This window comes from Phyllostomus hastatus, unplaced genomic scaffold, assembly GCF_019186645.2.
Source record: "Phyllostomus hastatus isolate PE091 unplaced genomic scaffold, TTU_PhHast_1.1 phas_scaffold_385, whole genome shotgun sequence".
In the NCBI taxonomy this organism is placed as follows: Eukaryota; Metazoa; Chordata; class Mammalia; order Chiroptera; family Phyllostomidae; genus Phyllostomus; species Phyllostomus hastatus.
In genome coordinates, this window is record NW_025334026.1 from 12697007 (window position 1) to 12713042 (window position 16036).

General features: G+C 55.4%; 1 long non-coding RNA gene across 1 annotated transcript; it reads left to right on the top strand.

Annotated features, from left to right (window-relative positions):
- Window positions 1-866: 866 nt before the first annotated feature.
- LOC123806503 lies at window positions 867-8954 on the top strand. The gene is made up of 2 exons (XR_006783496.1): window positions 867-1015; window positions 8702-8954. It is a non-coding gene; the product is annotated as an uncharacterized LOC123806503 (long non-coding RNA).
- Window positions 8955-16036: the final 7082 nt, after the last annotated feature.

A 16036-nucleotide genomic window follows, 5' to 3' on the forward strand; every position in this document is an offset into this window, starting at 1 on the left:
CAGGGCTTTAAATTCTCCATCAGATAGGATGGCTGTCTCCTTGTCGCTTAGCTCTCTTTCCGAAGTTTTGCTGTGTTCTTTCATTTGGGCCTATTTCTTTGTCTTGGGCCACCTGTTCAGTTGTAGGGGGCGAAAACTAAGCAAACAACCAGAACAGGAAGAGAACAGGAAGAGAATCACATGGAGGGTTTTCAGTGGGGAGGGGGTAGGGAGGAATGGGGGGAAATGTACAGGGAATAAGAAGTGTAATTGGTAGGCATAAAATAGACGGGGAGAGGTTAAGAACGGTATAGGGAACAGAGAATTCAAAGAACTTTTATGTACAGCCCATGGACATGAACTGAGGAGGGGGAGAATGCTGGAAGGTTTGGGGGGTTAGGGCGGAGGGGGGAGAAAAGGGGAAAAACTGGGAAAATTGTAACAGTATAATCAATAAAAATACTTAAAAATTATTAATGAGATATTTTGCATTTTTTTGTACTAAGTCTTAAAACTGGTATGTAAGTTATACTTAGAACACATCTCAATTTGGACTAGTCGTATTTCAAGTGCTCAGAAGTTATGTGTGGCCAGGGGCCACCAGAGGGGACAGCACAGGTTGAGACCAGGAGGGGGACCGATGAGGGAGGACGAATCTGACTTAGGACAGGCGAGGAGGGGACACCAGACGGTGGCTCCTGCTGCTCAAAGTTTGCAGGTAAGTGGCCCACGAGGGTGAGGGAGAGGACCGGGGAAGGAGGGGCATCCTGCAGGGCTGGCAGGGAGCGGCCTGGGCGCAGCCACGACACGCAGCCCCGGGGAGAGGCCCTGCCCTCAAGCTGGTGACAGAGCCAGAGAGGGCGCTGCTTCCTGAAGGGCACCAGGCAGCCACGGCCCAGGGCCAGCACTTCGGCGAGGACACGGAAAGGCCCTCTGCAGCTCATCTCGTCCCAGACATGGCCAGGGACCCCTCTGAGAGCAAGAAGCCGGGGAAGGAAGGGACCTGCTACAGGACAGGTGGCAGGCTTCACTGGAGGTAAAGGGTCTGCAGGGACGCTGCCGGTCTGGGCCCCTCGTTGGGTCTCACTTCATCATGCAGGAGTGGCCTGAGGGAAGAAGAGGCTGTGCTCGGAGAGGGGTTTAGAAGTTGGGGTGGGGGGGCTGGGCTTCCAGTACAGGTTGCTTCTGCAAGCCCCAGGCCCGGGGTGCGGGAGCAGAGGAGGGGTGGGGGGGGCGGGGGGGATGCAGAGGGGGCCAGTGGTGACGATGGGGATTAACGATTAGCATAATTAGCAGATCACTTAGGCATACCTGACAATGGTGGTATAAACAGTAATGAATGCAGGGAAGCCCCTGTTTCCTCCTATGGAGACGGGGGTTTTCACAGGCCTTCAAGATCCAAGGCTCATGTCTTAATAAGCCTGGTACACAGCAAGTGCTCAAACGTGGGATGAGGTCCATGACATCATCACAGGCAACTGGAGCAAACAATTGAGGCTGGGGGCAGGCAGAGGGGGAGGAAGCCCCTCCCACAAGCACCAGCCCCACTACCGCCCGCCCGCCCCACCGGGCACCCCAGCTCCTGAGCGGCATCTCCAATGCGGCCTCTGCTCAGGCCGGGTGTTTGCATGTCTGAGTCATTTGTCAGTCTGGGTCCTTGGCGGGTGCAGGCCCGGGTGGGGGGTGGGTGTCCTGGACCGGTCGTTCTGCCCCGTGCTGTTCCCACATCGCCCGTCTGCTGCGGTCTGGGGGGAACATTGTGAGCCGGGTGCTTGAGCGCCCCTCCCCAGGGCACTTGGGATGAGGAGTCCAGAACACGCCTCTACTTTGACACTTGACAGTTTACAAAGCACATCGCTCTTTGCGATCACAGATATTATTATCCCAGTTTATAAACACAGGGTTGGGAGCCCTGTCTACAAACTCTGGCCGCCAGAAAGAGCACTCTTGGTATCTCCTTTAGATCTATTTAATCTTCACTCAGAGCCCCCGTCACATGGACAGCAGTAAATCCCACCCCAGTTACTGGGTCTCTGTCGCCACCCCTGACCGAAATCCAGGCGTCAAGAGCATGGGGCCTGGAGGCGGGGGCCCCCGCTTTGATGATCCCCTTATTGGAGCCTCTGTGCCTTCGTGCACCCTGAGAATGTGCAGAGGCCAGGGAGCCCAGCCCTGGGCTGGCCCTGGGGATGCTTGCAAGGAGTGACCCGCTCATGGGACCCACTCCGCCGGGTGCCACATCTTTCCCCTGAGTCTTCTGCCCCTTTAGGATAGTTTCTCAAATTAAAAAAGGCTTCAGACTGCTTTGGCTTGCAGCCTGGTGTGCTGTGGGAGGGGCAGGATGCAGGATGGACACACACAGGGGCTCATGACTTCATAAACCGCCCTGCTCCCCAGGTGAGGAAACAGAGTCTTGTGAAAACACACAACTGGCCCGGGGTCACCCCAAGGCACCGTGGTCTGGAGCTGGGGCTTCTGGGGTGTTTCACCCTGCTGACCACACTGCTCTTCCATGGGGCAGCAGCCCCAGCTTTGGGCACACTCAGCGCCTGGGGAGCGGGGCCTTTTCTTCAGTGCTGGGTGTCCCAGGGGTTTCTGTGCTGGCTCAGGGGCCTGATGGGCAGAGCCCTCCAGGCTCCCCCAACCCCCACCCCCGCCCCGCCCTGACCCACGCTCTCTCTGCCCTGCTCTCAGCAATGCTCCCTCCTGCTCTCCGTTATCACCTCCCTTCCCCCAGCCCGCCGTGCCCAGGAGCCCTTCCAAGAGCCTGAACTGGGAACACTGCTGGGCAGGGAGCTCTCTTCCTCCAGTATTCTGCCAGTCTTCATCCCTACACCACGTTTGGTCACTCCCTGCCCTGGAGAGACCCCTCCACCCATGCCCGGAACCCTCAGCTGGCCTGATTCCTGTGGCGCCGGGCGGGTCCCACAGGGCGGGCAGGGCAGCTGCCAGGATACAGGGTGGGAGGCAGGCAAGGCTGGGCCAGGGGCTCCCACTGGGCCTGGGTTATCTATTCCCTCATTTATTCTGCTCTCCACATTTCTGAGCTGCTTGGTCTGGCTAAGCTCCAGGCTTTAGAAGGGGGTACAGACAGGACATCAGCACCTGCAGTCCTGGGAAAGGGGGGGCAATCAGGAAGACTTCCTGGAGGAGATGATGCCAGAGTTGAATCCTGTTCCCTTCTCTCAAAGGAAGATGTGATGGGTGGTGTTGGCAGGAGGAGGAAAGCTGAGGGCAGCTCTGACTGAGGCTGGCCTTGCCCATCAGACCACCCACAGGCTGCCTGCTCCTCTCCAAGCTCCCAAAAGCACAGATCCCAGCTGTCCCCACCGGCTCTGAGCCCGCCAGTCACTGACTCGGGGAAGATGTTGGCCTTTCCTGCTCAGCCTTTCCCATGCCTCCAGTAGTTTTCAAATTACAGGATGTGACCTATTGGTGGGGTGTGCCATTGATTTAGTGGGTAAAGAACAGCATTTAAAAATGCGGGAATAGAATAAAATAAATGCACATGTAATACAGGTGACCAAATCAGCCTGTATCTTGAACCTTTTGTCTGAGTTACATGTATTTGCATATGAGCACTGGATTGTGATGAATCTTTTTTTCTGCATGGCATGGCCAGAAAGTCTGAGAGACACTGTTGCGGTGACTGTTTCCAGGTTGTTTTTGCCTTTTCCATCAGGCTGCTGCCCTGCTCGTGGAAAGGAGGCCGCTCAACAGTGAGCACCACAGGGTGGCCGGGTCAGTGTACAGGCGAACAAATGAATTAGGGGGAGGGAGACTCCTTTGCTACGTGCTACGAACCCCCTGACCCCTGTCTTGGGTTGGCCGCAGGTCGTACTCCTGCCAAGCGGATAAGAGCTGGGTGCTGGCACCCAAGTTCTGGTCATCGCTGTTCTGGGGGGCGGGTATGCCTGCTCCTAACCCCAAAGTGCTTCGGACTCTCCGGAGCCCCCTGAAAGGACATCCTGGGAGAGATCAGGGGTTTCAGGGCATGTTCCTCAGGACAGAGGTGGGGCTGCTGGGTGGGCAGGGCTCCCGGTTTTTGTGTGGTTTATACGAGATACTAGGGCTCTGAGTGACATTTCATTTGAAGACAGGCTTCTGGGGCTTGAAAAAAATCACAAAACCACCGCTCTGCTGGGGGTCCTCAGGAGACTACGGTCCCACTCCCTGACCTGCCCCAGCCGCTGCGTGACGCTGGGTAGCTTCTCCCATCCTCTGGGCCTGGAGCTGCCTCCGAACAGGGGTTGCAGACTGGAGCCGTGGGTCTGGCCCCTGGCCACGCATCAGAACCCCTGGGGCTCCGCTGCATCAGTTCCACTGCCCGGGCCGTGGCCCAGACTAAACCTCTGGGGTAGGGCCCTGGTGTTAGCATTTGTGCAGCTCCCTGTGCACAGCAGAGTTTGAAAACCACTGGGCTAGGTGGCCCTTCTCTACGAGGGACCATCCCACAGGGGGCTCAGGCTGTTCTCAAAGTTTAATGAGCATCCTAATCAATGTTACAAATGCACATTCTCAGGCCCACCCCAGATCTTTTGGCTCAGAAACTCTGGGGTGGGACCACTGACCTGTGCTCTGAGAAGCCCACCAGGTGATGCTGATGCACACTGGAGCATGAGAACACTGACCTAACCTTGGCCATCAGGCTGCTGTGCATGAAGGTCACCTGTGCCTGGCAAACAGTGCTTCTGATTTTGGAGAAAAGACGGAGCCACCAGTGGTTTCTGGTGAGTACGCCACTTTTCTCAGGCTGCCATGACGAAGTTCCACAGTTGGGGTGCCACCATTAGCAGGAACTGACTGTCTCACGGTTCTGGAGGCTGGAAGTCTGAGATCAAGTCTTCGGCAGGGTTGGTTTCTCCTGAGGCCTCTCGCCTTGGCTGGCCGATGGCCCCTTCTCCCTGTGTCCTCACATGGTCTCTCTTCTATGTGTCACTGTCCTAATCTCTTCTTATTAGGACACTAGTCATACTGGTTTAGGGCCCACTTAAGAACCTTACTGTAACTCAAACACCTCTTTAAAGACCCTATTTCCAAATATAGCCACATTCTGAGGTACGGGGGCTTAGAGCCTCGTCATATGAATTTGCGGGGGGACACAAACCAGCCCGTTACAGGGGCCTGTGGGGTCCTGAGAGAGGGGGCATTCTGGAACCAAGCCCTCCAGATTCTGTGGCTCCTTTCCTGACCGTCAGCATGTCACTGCCCTCCTCCTGAGAGCAGACCCTCTAGTTCTGGTTCTTGAGGGGCGCATGTGGGGAGGTGTGTGCGCTTCCTGAAACAAGATGCAAAGAAGACCCGCCCCTGTGCTGACTTCTCTGAGGGGGTCTTTTCTGGCCACATTGTGTTCCCAGGTGGTCTGAGTATCTAAGCAGGTGTATGGCTGTTCTCATCTATTTCCTTCAGAATATTCTTTGGTTCGCACTGAGCTGCCCACTCTTTCCCCATCAGCCCAAACTGGTGAGATCCCTGGTGTTCCCCAGCAATGTGTGTGTGGGAGTTCACTGGCGCAGGAGAAAAACCCTGACAGTGCTCACCAGGGGTGGCCTGCAGCGGAGACACCAGGCAGGGCCAGTCTGGGAAGGCTGCTCAGAGGCGGTGAGATGGGGCTTCGGACTCCAGTCTGTGTGGTGCTCCTGCCACCCACTCACCATGTTGGGGGCTTCCATGAAAATAGCTGGTTTAGTTCCCAAACAAATGCGGAGGTGCTCTCATTCCCCTGTATTAATCATATCCTTTTATTCTGTATTTTTGATGACTTGACATCTTGGAGCCTTGCTGACTCTGGAGGGACAGCCCCTCCCGGGGCTAACAAACTCCTAGAGAAAGCAAACAGCCTGCCCGGAGCATGCCAGGGTCCACACCCAAGCCACCTCCCTGATGGCTTTCACACTCGGGCCCTCCCCCGCCACCACCACTTGCACTACTCACCCCACGGCCAGGTATCAGGCAGCCAGGGACAGCCCCTATGCCTAAGATCATGCTGGGTTTGAAGTTATTCAAACTAGCCAATCCCAAATCTGCTTACCCTGCCTTGCCGGTTCCTTGCCACAGAAGCAACAATAAAGACTCTTGCCCACGTTTCCCCCTCCTGCTGAGTCTGTGGTCCGGACACCGTGGGATGGCCCATCACTTCTGCTCTCTGGGCTCTGTCCAATCTCCAGATTCTCGAGGGTGCTTGGAGGGAGGCGAATGAGACACAAACTCCTTTGAAAGAGGAGGCAGATCTGCCCTATGCCCGGCCCCCTCCCTCTGGATAGCTGGACTGTCTGCTTCCAATTTCAGGCGCTCCTTGGGGGCTGGTGCTGTGTTTCAGGCCCTCTGTGTCCCCAGCACCCCCATGGTCTGGCCCAGAACACACACCTGGGCGGTAGGAAAAAGGTGAATGGATGAATGTCCCCTACTCTGTCCCCTTCTCTCCACCTCTCTTGCTCTGAGTCTCTGTCTCTGTCTCTGTCTCTGTCTCTGTCTCTCTGTCTCTCTGTGTGTCTCTGTCTCTGTGTGTGAAGCTTTTTCTGCAAGCAGTCTCTCTGTGCTCCTGCTGGCATCTTTCTCTGTCTCTCGGAGGTCTGATCCTGCAGGGCCTGAGACTCTCCAGCCCCCGGGTTTGCCTGAAGTTGTTTATCCTAAGCAGACCCAGCTGCCTGAACTCTCTCATTCCAGGACCCAGAGGAGGAAGTGCGATCAGTGGGGTGGTCTCCGTGTTTCCAGGCATGGCTTTCAGCTCCAGCTGAGGCTCATCCTTCCTCTGCCTCATGCTCCATGCTCGAAATCACCAGGGCAGCCTGGATCCTCTGCTGACCGCAGAGGAGGGACCGAGGCCTGCATGGGGGGCGTCAGGGAGGGCAGGTGGGTCTGCGTATGTGTCGGTCTGTCTGTGGGTGTGTGCTGTGTGTGTGCTGTCATATCGACTTGCACAACGATGCCTGCTTACCCAACACCTAACTCAACTCCACAAGAGTGTTTTAAAGTAAGAATAACACACACGGAGTAAAGTGCACAAAGCTTAGACGTGCACTTTCACAGGTCTGTGTACCTGTATCGCCATACTCACAGCAACACAGGACGTCCCCAGCCTGGCAGGCCCCTCTGTGCCCCTTCCCAGTCAGTACCCGAGAGAGCACATCGCTCACCTGCCGTTTCTCACCGCAGATTAGTTTTACTTGTTCTTCAACTCTGTCACGGGTCAAATTGTGTCTTCTAAAATATATGTTCAGGTCCTAACCCCTAGTACCTATGAATGTGGCCTTATTTGGAAATAGGGTCTTTGAAGATACAATCCAATTAAGATGAGGTCATATTGGATTACACTGGGTCCTAAATCCTATGTGACGCACCATAAGGAGACCATGTGAAGAACCGGGACACAGAGACACACAGGGAGAAGGTGGCCATGTGAAGATCAAGGCAGAGATTGGAGTGAATCACCTATAAGCCAAGGGAGACCAGCAATGGCCATTAGCCACCAAAAGCTAGACAGAAGCAGGGAAGGGTTCTTCTGCAGAGCCTTCAGAAGGAGCATAGCCTTTCCAACGCCTTGGTTTTGGACTCTGGCTTCAAGAACTATGAGAGAATAAAGTTCTTTTGTTTGTGATAATTTGTTATGACAGCACCAGGAAACTAATACAAACTCCGTATAAATGGAATCCCAGTGTATGTACTCTTCTGTGTCTGGTTTCTTTTGCTCATATTGTGCCTAAGAAATTTATTCAGGTAGTAGGCCATTCTTTTTCATTGCTGTGTAATATTCCATCTTAGAAATATACCACATGTTATTTACCCTTTCTAGTGTTAATGTACATTTAAGTTGTTTCCTTTTTTTTGTTATTGTGAATAATGCTGCCAGGAATACTTCCTTCTTTTTATGGACACATGTTCTCATTTCTCATGGGTATAGAGGCAGAAGTGGAACTGCTGGGTTTTATGTTAAGTGTGTGTTTAGCCTCTTGAGGAACTTTCAGGCCACTTTCTAAGTGGTTGCACCGTCTTACGTTCCTGCCGGCAGCGGGGGAGAGTTCCAGTTGCTCCGAGTCCTGTTGACAGAATAGTCAGTCTTTAACGTTTAGCCATTCTGGTGGGCATCTAGAGGTTTATCGTTTTGTTTTGACTTTCATTTCCCCGATGGCTAGTGATGGTGAGCATGTTCTCCCATGCCTCCTGGGCATTTGGACATCTCCGTGGAGTGTCTATTCAAGCCTGATGTCCATTGTTGAAAATTTGGTTGTTTGGCACTTTCCTGTTGTTTTGTAGTAGTCCTTTATATGTGCTGACACAATGCTGTGGTTGGTTAATGTGTTAGAAAGACCTCTTGCTCCATGCTTTGCCTTTTTAAAAAGTGTTATCTTTTGGTGAATGGAAGTCCTTGATTTTAATAAAGTCAAACTTATCCATCTTTTCTCTGGGTAGTGTCTCTTCTGTGCTGTTGAAGACACCTTCACCTCTAACTGGCCATACAGACGTGCTTCTAGAAGCTCTGTAGAAAGCTTCCCTTTCACGTTTAAGTTCCTGACCTACTTTGACACAGGAGCATTTTAAATCTCAGCAGAGCCAGGCCTCAGCCCACCCACCCAGCCCCTCCACACCTACACTTCTTGCCCACTTCCGCCGGACCTTCTCACCCACTCGCACAACTCAGAGGGTCCTAAGACTGGGACAAGAAACCTCCAAGGAACCTCACCTGATCCTTCCCCACCCCTCGCTTCTCTCCCCTTGTTCATAGATTTACGGACTGGAGGATCTCGCCCCTTCCCAGGATAGAAGACAGGTTCCGTCACCAACCACGTCTGACCAGCAACGGCTGCCTGAAGGGGCGTCAGAAAGGGCTCTGAGGATATCCAGGCACGGCAGGTGCTTGGTGATGCTGGCCTGGGAGCAAGAGCTGGCGTAGCTGCCCTGCATGTTGTGCCCTTAATGCCTCTGATCTAGTCTAAGCCCCTCATTAAAATTAATCCAAAGTAGATTTTTAAAAATTGTTTATGCTGTTACAGTTGTTCTAATTTTCCCCCTCTGATACCGTCCCACCACCGCCCTCCCCACAGTCAGTTCCCGCACCATTGTCCATGTCCACGGTCACGCACGTATGCCTGTCCTTCCACTAGTCCCTCCGCCTTCTTTCAGCCAGTCCCGCCCTTTCCTCCCCCTTTACTGCTGTCAGTCTGTTCTGGGATTCCATGCCTCTGATTCTATTTTGCTCATTAGTTTATTTTGTTCCTTAGTTTCCAGGCATCAGTGAGATCATATGGTATTTGTCTGTCACTGCCTGGCTTATTTCACTGAGTATAATGCTCTCCAGTTCCATCCATGCTGCCACGAAAGGCAAGCATTCCTTCCCTTTTACTGCTGTGTAGCATTCCATTGTGTAGATGTACCACAGTTTTTCGATCCACTCATCTACTGATGGGCACTTAGACTGTTTCCAAATCTTGGCTATTGTAAATAGCACTGCTATGAACATAGGGGTGCATTTATTCCTTTGAATTGGTGATTTTAAAGGACTCATTCAAGGGCTCACTCAGCTATTAATTGAGCTGGCTTAGAGGCTCAGCATTATCTATTCAGCAGAGACACTTATTCGTTTATTCAACAAGCGTTGACTGAGCACCCATTAGTTTCAGTCATAGCATATTTCAGTGCTGGGCACAGAGGCGCGGTGGTGAATGGGACCTAGTCCGGTCCATGCCTAGGTCTGCATGGCTTCCTTCGTGCCAGTACTCAATGCATATTGAACAATGAATGAACCATGGGTCTCTTGTCGTGGTCATTTGCCATCTGCTGAGCTGGCTATTGCTCACTCCTCCACCTCCACCCCCCAGTCCCTGGGGTGAGATTATTATACAATTTTTTAAAAAACTGGAAATTGGTGGGTCACTGGGGTTCCATCGTTGAAATGCTTCTCTCCAAATAACTTTTCGGAAAGGAGGTTACAAATGAGGCCTGCAAAGAAGACCCCGTGGACCAGGGGCTCTGAGACTTCTCAAACGGGCCTGCTCAGGGGCTGCCTGGGCACCGTCCGGCCTTCTTCCCTCTGAGCTGGCCTTGGGGCTCTCTGCCCCTCCCAGGCGTGCACACACACAGAGGCATGTACATGGACACACAGACATACGCTCACATAAGGACACATGCACAGACACATGCAAATGCAGACATGGGCAATACACGCAGATACAAGCACGTGTAGAATCTCTTTTTCTCCCACCTGCCACCAGCACAGTATTGAATAAAAGCCAAGGTTCTGGGCTCACATAACTCAGGTTTGAGTTCCTCCTGTTCTATTTTGAGCTATTTGACCTTGGGCAAGCTACCCTCCCTGAGCCTCAGCTTCCCCTTTATGAGAGAGGGGTGTGGGGAGGGGCCGAGCACACTGCACATGTCAGGCATTGGGGAGCTGCTGGGCAAATGTCAGCTCCAGCCCTCCCTGTCGCCCCACTAAGGGCACTGGCTCGGGGCTATACCAAGAAACTGGGGAGGGGAGGAGGTGTGCAGCCTGAGCTCAGGGCTCCTTAGAAAACTTACGTCTGCGGCCCTACCCAGAGCTTGGCACTGAGCTGGGGACACGGTAAAGACACAATCAGAGCCCACTCTGGGGGGAGCGGGGGAGGGAGGACCAGGGTTTTGCTCTTAATCTCCTGGTTTTTCTCCTCTGGGAAAGCCCTGATTTGTTTCAGGGGCGTGCAGGAGCAGGGTCTGAGTGTTTTCTGGACCAGGCCAGCTGGGAGTAGGCTGCTGAGTCTCCTCTGGACTAGAGGAACCCAGTAGGTGAGCCCCAACCCTTCTGCTGAGCCACTGACCTGAGCCGTGCTGGGGCCCTGCTGCCCGCTTGGGCCCCATGCTCTGTGCTTTCACTGTGTCCACCGCCCTGGCTGGGCCCCCGCCAAGTCCTCACTTCGCTGGTGAGGGCCAAGCCGGGGCGTGCCAGGCTCAGTGGAGGCTGTTGGCCAAGAACAGCAGAGCCGTTCTCAGGAAAGCCGGGGGATTTAGCCTCAGGCCTGAGGGTACTCAGGTATCTGCCTCCTGTCCCTGACTGGAGATGAGGGACAGGATGACCTCACAGCAGCCCAGGGCTGTGAAACAAAGGGACTGACATAGCATCCCACCCAGGGGTGTGGGAACACAGCACCGCAGGGGCCAGGTGGATTAGGGGACCACCTTTAGGGAGGGTTTGAGGCCAGATGCTTCTGCCCCCTCCTCCAGATAGGCCTAGGTCTCACAGCCTGGAGCACCGGCTCCCCCCAGCATAGGCCCAGCTCTGACCCCTCCCCAGACTGAACCTCGGGGTGACGTTGGCCTAGCTCTGGCCCCTGTTCCTAGGCTGAGCCCCGAGTACGGTGTGAGGGGCAGATGGCCGTCAGGGGCTGGAGTGGGAGCTGTTCTCGCCCTCTGTGTCTGTCCCTGTCCGCAGAGAGGTGGAGGCACCCAGCTTGTCCTGAGGCCCAGCACCCTGGGCCCTGCTCATTTTCCTCCCCGTCGTCTGGAGTGTGTCTCCTCTGTCGCTGTCCTGTCCAGTTCCAACACGTCATTCCAGACTTCCTTGCTTCCAGGGTGTTCTCTGATCCCGGGCTAGAATTCTGGTTTCCTCCCGCTCCCCTAGCCCCCCCCCCCCCCCCCGCTGCCCTCTCTGCTATGACACTGACCACATGGCACCGCCAGCATCCGCAGACACCTATCTCCCTCAGAACCCCCTGGGGCAGGGCCCCCATTTCCCACTGCCCCAGCCTCCCGATCTTGAACCCTACTAGTCTTGCTGCCCGCTGGGCTGGGCCCATCGCCGGCGGGGCCTTGCTGGAGCAGGTGGCTGTCTGACCTGGCCCCGTCCCCTGTCTGGGCTGCCTCTAGGCCTCTCCCTGTGGGCCCGGGCGGGTGGGGGTGTCTGTAGGGATGCTGACTCAGATGTTATTTTGGGCTCCCCTTGGGCCCAGAAAGCTTTAGGGCCTAAGGCCTGTTCAGACGGCTGGGCCGGATGTGACCAAATCCAGGAGCTTGGGTCTCCACAGGGCTGGGCGAGAGTCAGGCCAAGGCAAACGCTGACTGGGCAGGGGCGGGCAGAGGATGGGCCTGGAAGGCCAAGGGACTTGAGGACTGGCTGAGGCCGTGCCCAGTTTGGCCCAGTTCTTAGCTCCGGGGTCCCAGCTGAGACCCTGAGCCTGGGAGCTGGCACGCTAGGCCCTGCAAGGTCACTCTCTGGTAGCTTTGCAGTCCCAGAGTCTCCCAAATTAGAATATCAGTCAGAGGGTGTAGCCTCAACGTGCCTCACGGAGACACCCACCTGTGTCCCCACGGCAGGGGCCTGTGGCCCAGAGGGAGGGGCAGGCCCAGTTTACATGGAGAGGCCCATTTCAACTAGGGTCTCTGACCCCCAGGAGACAGGCCACCTTGGAGCTGCCACCTCAGAAGCCGCTCAGTCAAAGGCCCTGGGTAGGCACCATGGGGTCCCATCTGGGCTCTGTGCCCTGTGCCATGCAGTCCTGGGAAAGCTCCTCTCCTCCGTGGACCTCAGTTTCCTTGTCTGTGAAAGAAGCTACTTGGGCTCTGCCACCCTTTGAGCCTGGGTGCCCCGTGAGCCTGTGAGGACACCCCCAGCTCTTCCAGGGTGCAAGTTTGGCCTGCAGACAGGGGGCAAGTGGTGCCTGACTCCTTACCCTGAAGCTCCTGCCCCAGGCTCCAGCCCAGAAATATTTAAGGAAACACGTAAATCCGTAAGCTCTGTCCACCAAGTCCAAATCAAAAACAAGGCGCTAAAGTGCTGCTATACACTCCTGCAGGGCAAGCAGCAGGCCTAGGGCCGGGGGCGAGGGTCCAGATACAGCCCCTCAGCGGGCTCCATCTCCGGCATGTTCAGGACTGGCTGGCACGCGGGTGCTTGGTGTCAGCCAACCTCCTGCCTGGGCCCAGCGACACCCAGACCTGCTGTCTCCGTGTGAGGCCTTTCTGAAGGGAGGCGGGGGCACGGGAGGGAAGGCTGGCCGCTGCGGCACTGTGTCACTGTGGGGCCACGACACTCTCTCTCCTGCCCCCCCTCCCACCGGGGCCCCAGGGAAGTGCGCCTATCCCAGCAACATTTCAGAGCTACCTGAGTGCTGGGGGGTTCCCCACTGGAGAGGGAGGAATACAGACACAGCCCCCACTGCCCCCAACCTTGCTTGGTCACCCGTGGCACAAGGGTAGGGACAGGGGAGACCAGAGGACCCTAGAGGAAGGAGAAGCTGGGTGAGTGATCAGGGGGAGCTTTCTAGGAAGGGCCCTGTGGCTGGCTCCTGTGTTCGAAGCAGTGGAAGGAGAGACTCTTTGGGTGACAAAGCATCAGCAGGAACCAAGGCTGATGGGTCCCTGCCATTGTGGGGTATGGGGTGGGGGTTCTAGTGAGCCTGCTTCTATCCTGTTGGTGTGAGCTGCCCAGGTCAAGACACAAGGTTTCTAATTGCAGGTCCCTCAGAGTTGAGAAGGCCTTGGGGTAGCCCATTGTACAGAGTGTAAGACAGAGGCTCAGGGAGAGGTGTGGCCTGCCCCATGTCTCACGAGTGTGGCCTGTGTGGTAGCTGGCATCCATGTCTCTGTCTCCCAGACTCAAAGAGAGTGTTTGACCTGCAGGGCCTGGGTCTGGATGGGGGGCAATTGAGCTCTGTTCTCTGAAAGCTAATAGCCCTGCCACCAGCCCCCAAGATCCCAGCCCTAGAATATTCCCACCTGATTTCCCAGCCAGGTAGTGGCAGTAGGTGGTGGCTTCCCAGGGGCCAGGCTCCTCTAGACTAAGGACATAGCTGGCCTGGGCAGCCCAGCCCTCCGGCAGCTGCCCAAGTATGTGGACGGCAGTGTGGACAGCCGTTCTCGCCACGTTCCCAGAGCATGCACCAAGGAAAACATGGAATGTTTCTTGGATGACACATTCTCCATCCCAAGTCATGCATTCCTGTGGGAGGGCAGTGAGGAGGGGTCGAGGCTGTCTGCAGCGGCGGGGGCTCTGCTGTGGCACGCACAGTCCTGTCTGCAGATGTGGGTCCCCAGGCTGTGCCCACAGCCCGGGGGGGTCCATGCTGGATGCACCCCTGGGTGGCTGTGCCACGGGCACACAGCTGTGTCCCTGCCTCTGCAGGCAGTCAGTGAAACCGGCCTCACGCATATGGCCAATGCCCTGGTTCTTCTGTTTCCTGCCCTGGGAACTCAGCTGGTACCTATCCCTGTTCCCCGTGGACGAGTGGCATGTCCTTAGCCCTGAGCTGGCAGCCCAGGGAAGCACCTGCCCCTGCACACACCAACGTTTCCCCTGTCCCTGTGTCCTGAGCAGATAGCAGCTTATATGTGCCCTGCACTGCACTTACTGTGGGCATGTCTTCAACCTACTTTAGGCATAGGGTCTTTTAAGTCAATCAGCTTGAGTATGATGCGGATAGATATGTCCTCCCAGGCCCCTAGCCTCAGCTTTCCCCTCTTTAAGTGGGCCTAGTCGCACCCATCACGTGACCACTGTGATCGTGATAAAGGGCAATGGCCAGAACATTTTTTTGTCCCTGGGCCCAGGACTGAGTTTGGTGGGAATTATGCTGAAGGCCTGATCTTTTGGCATCTTCACCAAAGAAGGAAGCCTCTAGTCTTGACCTGGAAGATTCTGAGTCCTCAAGAGTCCCAGGTGGAAGTCAGGGGTCCGGAGAGGGCACTGTGAGGCCTCTGCCCCCATCGAAATCCAGCAAGAGTGCTGAGTGCTATGACTGAGAGGGCTGGGGTGGGTGGGGGTCGTGGGAGCTGAGGACATCCATCAGAGAGGCAGGAATGACTCTGGAGGAAGGGACCCATGAGATGGGTTTTGAAGGCTGAGTAGGAGTTTGTGAGTAGATCAGAGTGGAGAAGGATTTCAGAGTTAAAGCACCACGTGCTTTAACAGAAGCCCCAAGGTGGTAGAAAGTGTGGTATACACTCAGGGAAGTGCAGGAGGTCTGGAAGGCTGAGCTTGAGGACGGCCGTGAGGAGCCACGAAGGAGGAGAGCCTGAGGAAGGGGAGACTGGGGAGGTCTGGGAAAATCCTGGAGCAGGTTTACCTTCAAAGAGAATGCCAATTTGGGCAGGGTTCAGTGACAAAGTAGGATCTCCATGGAAGGGACAGTGTGAGCAGTGGTGAGGAGGTGGCAATTCGGGGAAGAAAAAGGGGTCCAGGTCTGCTGGAGGGCAGAGCTAAGACCAGCCAGGTAAGGTCCTGATGCTTCCTTCTGTCCAAGATGTCTGCCCTGGTCTCGATGTCTCTGGCTGGTACTGGGGAGCTAGGCTGTCTGCCGCCCCACAACTCCCCCCACCCCCACTGTTTACATTGCTCACATACTTCTGGACTCTTATCTGCAAGGGTCTGTCGTGCATGCCCACCTTGCCAAGTGGTCCCATCATTGCTTGCCTCATAAATCAGGCCTGCCTCTCCCCTCGCCTCCCTGCTCCTGCCACACCCTCTCGCAGCTGCCCGCCCCACCAAGTCCCACCCTGCTGGGGAGGCAGAGACAGGTGCAGAGGCAAGCCTAGGCCCTGTCCAGGACCTCTAGGTCCTGCAGAGCAGCTGTCCTGAGTGACCTGGTCCTCAGGAAGCATCTCCAAAGGTCTCCAAAGACTTCTCCAGTGGCCACCCAGCTTCCTGGCTCCTGAGGGGGCAGTGGTCGAGCCTGTTGTTCCCTTTAGGGGACCAGCTCAGGGTAGGGTCAGATCCCAGAGGCAGGCTACACCCTTTATTTTTATTTTTAATTTTTAGATTTTATTTATTTAGTCTTACAGAGAGGAGAAGGGAAGAAGACAAAGAATGAGAGCAACATTGGTCAGTTGCCTCTCACATGCGCCCTGACTGGGGACTGGCCTGCAACCCAGGCACATGTCCTTACTGGGAATTGAACTGGCGACCCTTCAGTGTGCGGGACGACGTCCAAGCAACTGAACCACACTGGTCGGGGCTCGCCTACACCCTTTTAGAAAGTCAAAGGGCTGTGTCTGCCTTCCACAGTGGGTCAAGGCCTTCATCACTGCTCTTCTGAGCCTCACATCCCTTGTCTATAAAATGGGTGCATTCACTCATTCACTCAACCAACATTTG